This window comes from Melospiza georgiana, chromosome 16 (genome assembly GCF_028018845.1).
Source record: "Melospiza georgiana isolate bMelGeo1 chromosome 16, bMelGeo1.pri, whole genome shotgun sequence".
Lineage (NCBI taxonomy): Eukaryota > Metazoa > Chordata > Aves > Passeriformes > Passerellidae > Melospiza > Melospiza georgiana.
The window spans coordinates 16,840,149-16,853,490 of NC_080445.1; positions in this window are offsets into that span (position 1 = coordinate 16,840,149).

A 13,342-nucleotide genomic window follows, 5' to 3' on the forward strand; every position below is an offset into this window, starting at 1 on the left:
GGACATGGTTTTTTAAACCAGGAAGCCCTGAGCTCCAGGCACACAGCAGCTGTGAAAGGCATCCCAAGGGGAGTACAAAAGTGCAACAACATGGCAGCTTTCACAGCTTTTTCCTTGGCACCATCCCTATACCTAGGCTGATTTATCTGCCTAGGGTTAGGGTTAGCGTTCAGCCTAGGGCTAGGATTTTTTTAACCAGGAAGCCCTGAGTTCCAGGCTTATTGCAGCTGCCAAAGGCATCCCAAAGGGAGCGCAGAAGTACCACAACATGGCAGCTTTCACAGCTTTTTCCTTAGGAAGAACCCTCATACCCGGCTGATTTACCTTCCTAGGGTTACTGTTAGGCTTAGGCTTAGGACTTTGAAAACCAGGAAGCCCTGTGCTCCAGGCACACTGCAGCTGTTCAAGGCATCCCAAGGGGAGCGCAAAAATGACACAACTTGGCTGCCTCCACTGCTATATCCATGAGACCATCCCGAACCATAGGCTGATTTTCCTTCCTAGCGTTGAGGTTTGAGTTAGGCCTAGGGTTAGTGTTCTTTTAACCAGAAAGCCCTGAGTTCCAAGAACACAGCAGCTGCCAAGGACTACCCAAGAAGAGCGCAAAAGTACCACAACATGCCTGCCTCCACAGCTTTTTCCTTGGGGACATCCCTAATTCCTGGCTGATTTGCCTTTCTCGTCTTAGGGTTGGCGTTAGGCCTAGGGCTAGGATTTTTAAAATCAGGAAGCCCAGACCCCCAGGCACACTGGAGCTGTGAAAGGCATCCAAAAGGGAGTGCAAAAGTGCCACAACATGGCTGCTTTCACGGCTTTTTCCTTGGCAAGAAGCCTAACACCAGACTGATTTACCTTCCCAGGGTTAGTGTTAGGCTTAGGCCTAGGGCTAGGATTTTTAAAACTAGGAAGCCCTGTGCTCCAGGCACACTGCAGCTGTTCAAGGCATCCCAAGAGGGCTGGAAAAGTGACACAACTTGGCTGCCTCTGCTGCTCTTCTCATGAGTCCATCCCGAACCATAGGCTGATTTTGCTTCCTAGGGTTAGGGTTAGAGTTACGCCTAGGGTTAGGGTTTTTTTAACCAGAAAGCCCTGAGTTCCAAGAACACAGCAGCTGCGAAGGACTACCCAAGAGGAGCGCAAAAGTGCCACAACATGGCTGCCTCCAGCGCTTTTTCCTTGGGACCATCATGGACCCTAGGCTGATTTACTTGCCTCCAGTTGCAGCTATGGTCACGCCAAGGGATAGGGTTTTTAAATCAGTAAACCCTGAGCTCCAGACCCAGTGCAGCTGCGAAAGGCTTCCCAAGGGCAGCCAAAAATTGCCTCAACATGCTCCCTCCAGCGCTTTTTTCCTTGGGAACATCCCTATACCTAGGCTGATTTATCTGCCTAGGGTTAGGGTTAGGGTTCAGCCTAGGGATGGGATTTTTTAAAACAGGAAGCCCTGAGTTCCAGGGGCACTGCAGGAGCCAAAGGCATCCCAAGGGGAAAGCAAATGTGCCACAACTTGGCTGTGTCCAGAGCTTTTTCCTTGGGACCATCCCGAAACGAAGGCTGATTTAGAAGCCTCCAGTTAGGGCTAAAGTTGTGGTTTTTAAAACCAGGAAGCCCTGTGCTCCAAGCACACTGCAGCTGTGAAAGGCATCCCAAGGGTAGCGCAAAAGTGCCACAACATGGCTGTCTCCACGGCTTTTTCCTTGGGATAATTCCTAAACCCAAGCAGATTTAAATGACCAGTGTTAGGGTTAGGGTTAGGGTTACGCCTAGGTGTAGAGCTTTTTCAACCAGCAAGCTCTGAGCTCCAGGCACATGGCAGCTGCAAAAGGCATCCCAAGGGGAGCACAAAAGTGCCAGAAAATGGCTGCCTCCACACGTTTTCATTGGCACCATTGCTAAGCCTAGGCTGAATTACCTGCCTCCAGTCTCAGCTAGGGACATGGTTTTTTAAACCAGGAAGCCCTGAGCTCCAGGCACACGGCAGCTGTGAAAGGCATCCCAAGGGGAGTACAAAAGTGCAACAACATGGCAGCTTTCACAGCTTTTTCCTTGGCACCATCCCTATACCTAGGCTGATTTATCTGCCTAGGGTTAGGGTTAGCGTTCAGCCTAGGGCTAGGATTTTTTTAACCAGGAAGCCCTGAGTTCCAGGCTTATTGCAGCTGCCAAAGGCATCCCAAAGGGAGCGCAGAAGTACCACAACATGGCAGCTTTCACAGCTTTTTCCTTAGGAAGAACCCTCATACCCGGCTGATTTACCTTCCTAGGGTTACTGTTAGGCTTAGGCTTAGGACTTTGAAAACCAGGAAGCCCTGTGCTCCAGGCACACTGCAGCTGTTCAAGGCATCCCAAGGGGAGCGCAAAAATGACACAACTTGGCTGCCTCCACTGCTATTTCCATGAGACCATCCCGAACCATAGGCTGATTTTCCTTCCTAGCGTTGAGGTTTGAGTTAGGCCTAGGGTTAGTGTTCTTTTAACCAGAAAGCCCTGAGTTCCAAGAACACAGCAGCTGCCAAGGACTACCCAAGAAGAGCGCAAAAGTACCACAACATGCCTGCCTCCACAGCTTTTTCCTTGGGGACATCCCTAATTCCTGGCTGATTTGCCTTTCTCGTCTTAGGGTTGGCGTTAGGCCTAGGGCTAGGATTTTTAAAATCAGGAAGCCCAGACCTCCAGGCACACTGGAGCTGTGAAAGGCATCCAAAAGGGAGTGCAAAAGTGCCACAACATGGCTGCTTTCACGGCTTTTTCCTTGGCAAGAAGCCTAACACCAGGCTGATTTACCTTCCCAGGGTTAGTGTTAGGCTTAGGCCTAGGGCTAGGATTTTTAAAACTAGGAAGCCCTGTGCTCCAGGCACACTGCAGCTGTTCAAGGCATCCCAAGAGGGCTGGAAAAGTGACACAACTTGGCTGCCTCTGCTGCTCTTCTCATGAGTCCATCCCGAACCATAGGCTGATTTTGCTTCCTAGGGTTAGGGTTAGAGTTACGCCTAGGGTTAGGGTTTTTTTAACCAGAAAGCCCTGAGTTCCAAGAACACAGCAGCTGCGAAGGACTACCCAAGAGGAGCGCAAAAGTGCCACAACATGGCTGCCTCCAGCGCTTTTTCCTTGGGACCATCATGGACCCTAGGCTGATTCACTTGCCTCCAGTTGCAGCTATGGTCACGCCAAGGGATAGGGTTTTTAAATCAGTAAACCCTGAGCTCCAGACCCAGTGCAGCTGCGAAAGGCTTCCCAAGGGCAGCCAAAAATTGCCTCAACATGCTCCCTCCAGCGCTTTTTTCCTTGGGAACATCCCTATACCTAGGCTGATTTATCTGCCTAGGGTTAGGGTTAGGGTTCAGCCTAGGGATGGGATTTTTTAAAACAGGAAGCCCTGAGTTCCAGGGGCACTGCAGGAGCCAAAGGCATCCCAAGGGGAAAGCAAATGTGCCACAACTTGGCTGTGTCCAGAGCTTTTTCCTTGGGACCATCCCGAAACGAAGGCTGATTTAGAAGCCTCCAGTTAGGGCTAAAGTTGTGGTTTTTAAAACCAGGAAGCCCTGTGCTCCAAGCACACTGCAGCTGTGAAAGGCATCCCAAGGGGAGCGCAAAAGTGCCACAACATGGCTGTCTCCACGGCTTTTTCCTTGGGATAATTCCTAAACCCAAGCAGATTTAAATGACCAGTGTTAGTGTTAGGGTTAGGGTTACGCCTAGGTGTAGAGCTTTTTCAACCAGCAAGCTCTGAGCTCCAGGCACATGGCAGCTGCGAAAGGCATCCCAAGGGGAGCACAAAAGTGCCAGAAAATGGCTGCCTCCACACGTTTTCATTGGCACCATTGCTAAGCCTAGGCTGAATTACCTGCCTCCAGTCTCAGCTAGGGACATGGTTTTTTAAACCAGGAAGCCCTGAGCTCCAGGCACACGGCAGCTGTGAAAGGCATCCCAAGGGGAGTACAAAAGTGCAACAACATGGCAGCTTTCACAGCTTTTTCCTTGGCACCATCCCTATACCTAGGCTGATTTATCTGCCTAGGGTTAGGGTTAGCGTTCAGCCTAGGGCTAGGATTTTTTTAATCAGGAAGCCCTGAGTTCCAGGCTTATTGCAGCTGCCAAAGGCATCCCAAAGGGAGCGCAGAAGTACCACAACATGGCAGCTTTCACAGCTTTTTCCTTAGGAAGAACCCTCATACCCGGCTGATTTACCTTCCTAGGGTTACTGTTAGGCTTAGGCTTAGGACTTTGAAAACCAGGAAGCCCTGTGCTCCAGGCACACTGCAGCTGTTCAAGGCATCCCAAGGGGAGCGCAAAAATGACACAACTTGGCTGCCTCCGCTGCTATTTCCATGAGACCATCCCCAACCATAGGCTGATTTTCCTTCCTAGCGTTGAGGTTTGAGTTAGGCCTAGGGTTAGTGTTCTTTTAACCAGAAAGCCCTGAGTTCCAAGAACACAGCAACTGCCAAGGACTACCCAAGAAGAGCGCAAAAGTACCACAACATGCCTGCCTCCACAGCTTTTTCCTTGGGGACATCCCTAATTCCTGGCTGATTTGCCTTTCTCGTCTTAGGGTTGGCGTTAGGCCTAGGGCTAGGATTTTTAAAATCAGGAAGCCCAGACCTCCAGGCACACTGGAGCTGTGAAAGGCATCCAAAAGGGAGTGCAAAAGCGCCACAACATGGCTGCTTTCACAGCTTTTTCCTTGGCAAGAAGCCTAACACCAGGCTGATTTACCTTCCCAGGGTTAGTGTTAGGCTTAGGCCTAGGGCTAGGATTTTTAAAACTAGGAAGCCCTTAGCTCCCGGCACACTGCAGCTGTTCAAGGCATCCCAAGAGGGCTGGAAAAGTGACACAACTTGGCTGCCTCTGCTGCTCTTCTCATGAGTCCATCCCGAACCATAGGCTGATTTTGCTTCCTAGGGTTAGGGTTAGAGTTACGCCTAGGGTTAGGGTTTTTTTAACCAGAAAGCCCTGAGTTCCAAGAACACAGCAGCTGCGAAGGACTACCCAAGAGGAGCGCAAAAGTGCCACAACATGGCTGCCTCCAGCGCTTTTTCCTTGGGACCATCATGGACCCTAGGCTGATTCACTTGCCTCCAGTTGCAGCTATGGTCACGCCAAGGGATAGGGTTTTTAAATCAGTAAACCCTGAGCTCCAGACCCAGTGCAGCTGCGAAAGGCTTCCCAAGGGCAGCCAAAAATTGCCTCAACATGCTCCCTCCAGCGCTTTTTTCCTTGGGAACATCCCTATACCTAGGCTGATTTATCTGCCTAGGGTTAGGGTTAGGGTTCAGCCTAGGGATGGGATTTTTTAAAACAGGAAGCCCTGAGTTCCAGGGGCACTGCAGGAGCCAAAGGCATCCCAAGGGGAAAGCAAATGTGCCACAACTTGGCTGTGTCCAGAGCTTTTTCCTTGGGACCATCCCGAAACGAAGGCTGATTTAGAAGCCTCCAGTTAGGGCTAAAGTTGTGGTTTTTAAAACCAGGAAGCCCTGTGCTCCAAGCACACTGCAGCTGTGAAAGGCATCCCAAGGGGAGCGCAAAAGTGCCACAACATGGCTGTCTCCACGGCTTTTTCCTTGGGATAATTCCTAAACCCAAGCAGATTTAAATGACCAGTGTTAGTGTTAGGGTTAGGGTTACGCCTAGGTGTAGAGCTTTTTCAACCAGCAAGCTCTGAGCTCCAGGCACATGGCAGCTGCGAAAGGCATCCCAAGGGGAGCACAAAAGTGCCAGAAAATGGCTGCCTCCACACGTTTTCATTGGCACCATTGCTAAGCCTAGGCTGAATTACCTGCCTCCAGTCTCAGCTAGGGACATGGTTTTTTAAACCAGGAAGCCCTGAGCTCCAGGCACACGGCAGCTGTGAAAGGCATCCCAAGGGGAGTACAAAAGTGCAACAACATGGCAGCTTTCACAGCTTTTTCCTTGGCACCATCCCTATACCTAGGCTGATATATCTGCCTAGGGTTAGGGTTAGCGTTCAGCCTAGGGCTAGGATTTTTTTAACCAGGAAGCCCTGAGTTCCAGGCTTATTGCAGCTGCCAAAGGCATCCCAAAGGGAGCGCAGAAGTACCACAACATGGCAGCTTTCACAGCTTTTTCCTTAGGAAGAACCCTCATACCCGGCTGATTTACCTTCCTAGGGTTACTGTTAGGCTTAGGCTTAGGACTTTGAAAACCAGGAAGCCCTGTGCTCCAGGCACACTGCAGCTGTTCAAGGCATCCCAAGGGGAGCGCAAAAATGACACAACTTGGCTGCCTCCACTGCTATTTCCATGAGACCATCCCGAACCATAGGCTGATTTTCCTTCCTAGCGTTGAGGTTTGAGTTAGGCCTAGGGTTAGTGTTCTTTTAACCAGAAAGCCCTGAGTTCCAAGAACACAGCAGCTGCCAAGGACTACCCAAGAAGAGCGCAAAAGTACCACAACATGCCTGCCTCCACAGCTTTTTCCTTGGGGACATCCCTAATTCCTGGCTGATTTGCCTTTCTCGTCTTAGGGTTGGCGTTAGGCCTAGGGCTAGGATTTTTAAAATCAGGAAGCCCAGACCCCCAGGCACACTGGAGCTGTGAAAGGCATCCAAAAGGGAGTGCAAAAGTGCCACAACATGGCTGCTTTCACGGCTTTTTCCTTGGCAAGAAGCCTAACACCAGGCTGATTTACCTTCCCAGGGTTAGTGTTAGGCTTAGGCCTAGGGCTAGGATTTTTAAAACTAGGAAGCCCTGTGCTCCAGGCACACTGCAGCTGTTCAAGGCATCCCAAGAGGGCTGGAAAAGTGACACAACTTGGCTGCCTCTGCTGCTCTTCTCATGAGTCCATCCCGAACCATAGGCTGATTTTGCTTCCTAGGGTTAGGGTTAGAGTTACGCCTAGGGTTAGGGTTTTTTTAACCAGAAAGCCCTGAGTTCCAAGAACACAGCAGCTGCGAAGGACTACCCAAGAGGAGCGCAAAAGTGCCACAACATGGCTGCCTCCAGCGCTTTTTCCTTGGGACCATCATGGACCCTAGGCTGATTTACTTGCCTCCAGTTGCAGCTATGGTCACGCCAAGGGATAGGGTTTTTAAATCAGTAAACCCTGAGCTCCAGACCCAGTGCAGCTGCGAAAGGCTTCCCAAGGGCAGCCAAAAATTGCCTCAACATGCTCCCTCCAGCGCTTTTTTCCTTGGGAACATCCCTATACCTAGGCTGATTTATCTGCCTAGGGTTAGGGTTAGGGTTCAGCCTAGGGATGGGATTTTTTAAAACAGGAAGCCCTGAGTTCCAGGGGCACTGCAGGAGCCAAAGGCATCCCAAGGGGAAAGCAAATGTGCCACAACTTGGCTGTGTCCAGAGCTTTTTCCTTGGGACCATCCCGAAACGAAGGCTGATTTAGAAGCCTCCAGTTAGGGCTAAAGTTGTGGTTTTTAAAACCAGGAAGCCCTGTGCTCCAAGCACACTGCAGCTGTGAAAGGCATCCCAAGGGGAGCGCAAAAGTGCCACAACATGGCTGTCTCCACGGCTTTTTCCTTGGGATAATTCCTAAACCCAAGCAGATTTAAATGACCAGTGTTAGTGTTAGGGTTAGGGTTACGCCTAGGTGTAGAGCTTTTTCAACCAGCAAGCTCTGAGCTCCAGGCACATGGCAGCTGCAAAAGGCATCCCAAGGGGAGCACAAAAGTGCCAGAAAATGGCTGCCTCCACACGTTTTCATTGGCACCATTGCTAAGCCTAGGCTGAATTACCTGCCTCCAGTCTCAGCTAGGGACATGGTTTTTTAAACCAGGAAGCCCTGAGCTCCAGGCACACGGCAGCTGTGAAAGGCATCCCAAGGGGAGTACAAAAGTGCAACAACATGGCAGCTTTCACAGCTTTTTCCTTGGCACCATCCCTATACCTAGGCTGATTTATCTGCCTAGGGTTAGGGTTAGCGTTCAGCCTAGGGCTAGGATTTTTTTAACCAGGAAGCCCTGAGTTCCAGGCTTATTGCAGCTGCCAAAGGCATCCCAAAGGGAGCGCAGAAGTACCACAACATGGCAGCTTTCACAGCTTTTTCCTTAGGAAGAACCCTCATACCCGGCTGATTTACCTTCCTAGGGTTACTGTTAGGCTTAGGCCTAGGACTTTGAAAACCAGGAAGCCCTGTGCTCCAGGCACACTGCAGCTGTTCAAGGCATCCCAAGGGGAGCGCAAAAATGACACAACTTGGCTGCCTCCGCTGCTATTTCCATGAGACCATCCTGAACCATAGGCTGATTTTCCTTCCTAGCGTTGAGGTTTGAGTTAGGCCTAGGGTTAGTGTTCTTTTAACCAGAAAGCCCTGAGTTCCAAGAACACAGCAGCTGCCAAGGACTACCCAAGAAGAGTGCAAAAGTACCACAACATGCCTGCCTCCACAGCTTTTTCCTTGGGGACATCCCTAATTCCTGGCTGATTTGCCTTTCTCGTCTTAGGGTTGGCGTTAGGCCTAGGGCTAGGATTTTTAAAATCAGGAAGCCCAGACCTCCAGGCACACTGGAGCTGTGAAAGGCATCCAAAAGGGAGTGCAAAAGTGCCACAACATGGCTGCTTTCACGGCTTTTTCCTTGGCAAGAAGCCTAACACCAGGCTGATTTACCTTCCCAGGGTTAGTGTTAGGCTTAGGCCTAGGGCTAGGATTTTTAAAACTAGGAAGCCCTGTGCTCCAGGCACACTGCAGCTGTTCAAGGCATCCCAAGAGGGCTGGAAAAGTGACACAACTTGGCTGCCTCTGCTGCTCTTCTCATGAGTCCATCCCGAACCATAGGCTGATTTTGCTTCCTAGGGTTAGGGTTAGAGTTACGCCTAGGGTTAGGGTTTTTTTAACCAGAAAGCCCTGAGTTCCAAGAACACAGCAGCTGCCAAGGACTACCCAAGAGGAGCGCAAAAGTGCCACAACATGGCTGCCTCCAGCGCTTTTTCCTTGGGACCATCATGGACCCTAGGCTGATTTACTTGCCTCCAGTTGCAGCTATGGTCACGCCAAGGGATAGGGTTTTTAAATCAGTAAACCCTGAGCTCCAGACCCAGTGCAGCTGCGAAAGGCTTCCCAAGGGCAGCCAAAAATTGCCTCAACATGCTCCCTCCAGCGCTTTTTTCCTTGGGAACATCCCTATACCTAGGCTGATTTATCTGCCTAGGGTTAGGGTTAGGGTTCAGCCTAGGGATGGGATTTTTTAAAACAGGAAGCCCTGAGTTCCAGGGGCACTGCAGGAGCCAAAGGCATCCCAAGGGGAAAGCAAATGTGCCACAACTTGGCTGTGTCCAGAGCTTTTTCCTTGGGACCATCCCGAAACGAAGGCTGATTTAGAAGCCTCCAGTTAGGGCTAAAGTTGTGGTTTTTAAAACCAGGAAGCCCTGTGCTCCAAGCACACTGCAGCTGTGAAAGGCATCCCAAGGGGAGCGCAAAAGTGCCACAACATGGCTGTCTCCACGGCTTTTTCCTTGGGATAATTCCTAAACCCAAGCAGATTTAAATGACCAGTGTTAGTGTTAGGGTTAGGGTTACGCCTAGGTGTAGAGCTTTTTCAACCAGCAAGCTCTGAGCTCCAGGCACATGGCAGCTGCGAAAGGCATCCCAAGGGGAGCACAAAAGTGCCAGAAAATGGCTGCCTCCACACGTTTTCATTGGCACCATTGCTAAGCCTAGGCTGAATTACCTGCCTCCAGTCTCAGCTAGGGACATGGTTTTTTAAACCAGGAAGCCCTGAGCTCCAGGCACACGGCAGCTGTGAAAGGCATCCCAAGGGGAGTACAAAAGTGCAACAACATGGCAGCTTTCACAGCTTTTTCCTTGGCACCATCCCTATACCTAGGCTGATTTATCTGCCTAGGGTTAGGGTTAGCGTTCAGCCTAGGGCTAGGATTTTTTAATCAGGAAGCCCTGAGTTCCAGGCTTATTGCAGCTGCCAAAGGCATCCCAAAGGGAGCGCAGAAGTACCACAACATGGCAGCTTTCACAGCTTTTTCCTTAGGAAGAACCCTCATACCCGGCTGATTTACCTTCCTAGGGTTACTGTTAGGCTTAGGCCTAGGACTTTGAAAACCAGGAAGCCCTGTGCTCCAGGCACACTGCAGCTGTTCAAGGCATCCCAAGGGGAGCGCAAAAATGACACAACTTGGCTGCCTCCGCTGCTATTTCCATGAGACCATCCCCAACCATAGGCTGATTTTCCTTCCTAGCGTTGAGGTTTGAGTTAGGCCTAGGGTTAGTGTTCTTTTAACCAGAAAGCCCTGAGTTCCAAGAACACAGCAGCTGCGAAGGACTACCCAAGAAGAGTGCAAAAGTACCACAACATGCCTGCCTCCACAGCTTTTTCCTTGGGGACATCCCTAATTCCTGGCTGATTTGCCTTTCTCGTCTTAGGGTTGGCGTTAGGCCTAGGGCTAGGATTTTTAAAATCAGGAAGCCCAGACCTCCAGGCACACTGGAGCTGTGAAAGGCATCCAAAAGGGAGTGCAAAAGTGCCACAACATGGCTGCTTTCACGGCTTTTTCCTTGGCAAGAAGCCTAACACCAGGCTGATTTACCTTCCCAGGGTTAGTGTTAGGCTTAGGCCTAGGGCTAGGATTTTTAAAACTAGGAAGCCCTGTGCTCCAGGCACACTGCAGCTGTTCAAGGCATCCCAAGAGGGCTGGAAAAGTGACACAACTTGGCTGCCTCTGCTGCTCTTCTCATGAGTCCATCCCGAACCATAGGCTGATTTTGCTTCCTAGGGTTAGGGTTAGAGTTACGCCTAGGGTTAGGGTTTTTTTAACCAGAAAGCCCTGAGTTCCAAGAACACAGCAGCTGCCAAGGACTACCCAAGAGGAGCGCAAAAGTGCCACAACATGGCTGCCTCCAGCGCTTTTTCCTTGGGACCATCATGGACCCTAGGCTGATTTACTTGCCTCCAGTTGCAGCTATGGTCACGCCAAGGGATAGGGTTTTTAAATCAGTAAACCCTGAGCTCCAGACCCAGTGCAGCTGCGAAAGGCTTCCCAAGGGCAGCCAAAAATTGCCTCAACATGCTCCCTCCAGCGCTTTTTTCCTTGGGAACATCCCTATACCTAGGCTGATTTATCTGCCTAGGGTTAGGGTTAGGGTTCAGCCTAGGGATGGGATTTTTTAAAACAGGAAGCCCTGAGTTCCAGGGGCACTGCAGGAGCCAAAGGCATCCCAAGGGGAAAGCAAATGTGCCACAACTTGGCTGTGTCCAGAGCTTTTTCCTTGGGACCATCCCGAAACGAAGGCTGATTTAGAAGCCTCCAGTTAGGGCTAAAGTTGTGGTTTTTTAAACCAGGAAGCCCTGTGCTCCAAGCACACTGCAGCTGTGAAAGGCATCCCAAGGGGAGCGCAAAAGTGCCACAACATGGCTGTCTCCACGGCTTTTTCCTTGGGATAATTCCTAAACCCAAGCAGATTTAAATGACCAGTGTTAGTGTTAGGGTTAGGGTTACGCCTAGGTGTAGAGCTTTTTCAACCAGCAAGCTCTGAGCTCCAGGCACATGGCAGCTGCGAAAGGCATCCCAAGGGGAGCACAAAAGTGCCAGAAAATGGCTGCCTCCACACGTTTTCATTGGCACCATTGCTAAGCCTAGGCTGAATTACCTGCCTCCAGTCTCAGCTAGGGACATGGTTTTTTAAACCAGGAAGCCCTGAGCTCCAGGCACACGGCAGCTGTGAAAGGCATCCCAAGGGGAGTACAAAAGTGCAACAACATGGCAGCTTTCACAGCTTTTTCCTTGGCACCATCCCTATACCTAGGCTGATTTATCTGCCTAGGGTTAGGGTTAGCGTTCAGCCTAGGGCTAGGATTTTTTAACCAGGAAGCCCTGAGTTCCAGGCTTATTGCAGCTGCCAAAGGCATCCCAAAGGGAGCGCAGAAGTACCACAACATGGCAGCTTTCACAGCTTTTTCCTTAGGAAGAACCCTCATACCCGGCTGATTTACCTTCCTAGGGTTACTGTTAGGCTTAGGCCTAGGACTTTGAAAACCAGGAAGCCCTGTGCTCCAGGCACACTGCAGCTGTTCAAGGCATCCCAAGGGGAGCGCAAAAATGACACAACTTGGCTGCCTCCGCTGCTATTTCCATGAGACCATCCCCAACCATAGGCTGATTTTCCTTCCTAGCGTTGAGGTTTGAGTTAGGCCTAGGGTTAGTGTTCTTTTAACCAGAAAGCCCTGAGTTCCAAGAACACAGCAGCTGCGAAGGACTACCCAAGAAGAGTGCAAAAGTACCACAACATGCCTGCCTCCACAGCTTTTTCCTTGGGGACATCCCTAATTCCTGGCTGATTTGCCTTTCTCGTCTTAGGGTTGGCGTTAGGCCTAGGGCTAGGATTTTTAAAATCAGGAAGCCCAGACCTCCAGGCACACTGGAGCTGTGAAAGGCATCCAAAAGGGAGTGCAAAAGTGCCACAACATGGCTGCTTTCACGGCTTTTTCCTTGGCAAGAAGCCTAACACCAGGCTGATTTACCTTCCCAGGGTTAGTGTTAGGCTTAGGCCTAGGGCTAGGATTTTTAAAACTAGGAAGCCCTGTGCTCCAGGCACACTGCAGCTGTTCAAGGCATCCCAAGAGGGCTGGAAAAGTGACACAACTTGGCTGCCTCTGCTGCTCTTCTCATGAGTCCATCCCGAACCATAGGCTGATTTTGCTTCCTAGGGTTAGGGTTAGAGTTACGCCTAGGGTTAGGGTTTTTTTAACCAGAAAGCCCTGAGTTCCAAGAACACAGCAGCTGCCAAGGACTACCCAAGAGGAGCGCAAAAGTGCCACAACATGGCTGCCTCCAGCGCTTTTTCCTTGGGACCATCATGGACCCTAGGCTGATTTACTTGCCTCCAGTTGCAGCTATGGTCACGCCAAGGGATAGGGTTTTTAAATCAGTAAACCCTGAGCTCCAGACCCAGTGCAGCTGCGAAAGGCTTCCCAAGGGCAGCCAAAAATTGCCTCAACATGCTCCCTCCAGCGCTTTTTTCCTTGGGAACATCCCTATACCTAGGCTGATTTATCTGCCTAGGGTTAGGGTTAGGGTTCAGCCTAGGGATGGGATTTTTTAAAACAGGAAGCCCTGAGTTCCAGGGGCACTGCAGGAGCCAAAGGCATCCCAAGGGGAAAGCAAATGTGCCACAACTTGGCTGTGTCCAGAGCTTTTTCCTTGGGACCATCCCGAAACGAAGGCTGATTTAGAAGCCTCCAGTTAGGGCTAAAGTTGTGGTTTTTTAAACCAGGAAGCCCTGTGCTCCAAGCACACTGCAGCTGTGAAAGGCATCCCAAGGGGAGCGCAAAAGTGCCACAACATGGCTGTCTCCACGGCTTTTTCCTTGGGATAATTCCTAAACCCAAGCAGATTTAAATGACCAGTGTTAGTGTTAGGGT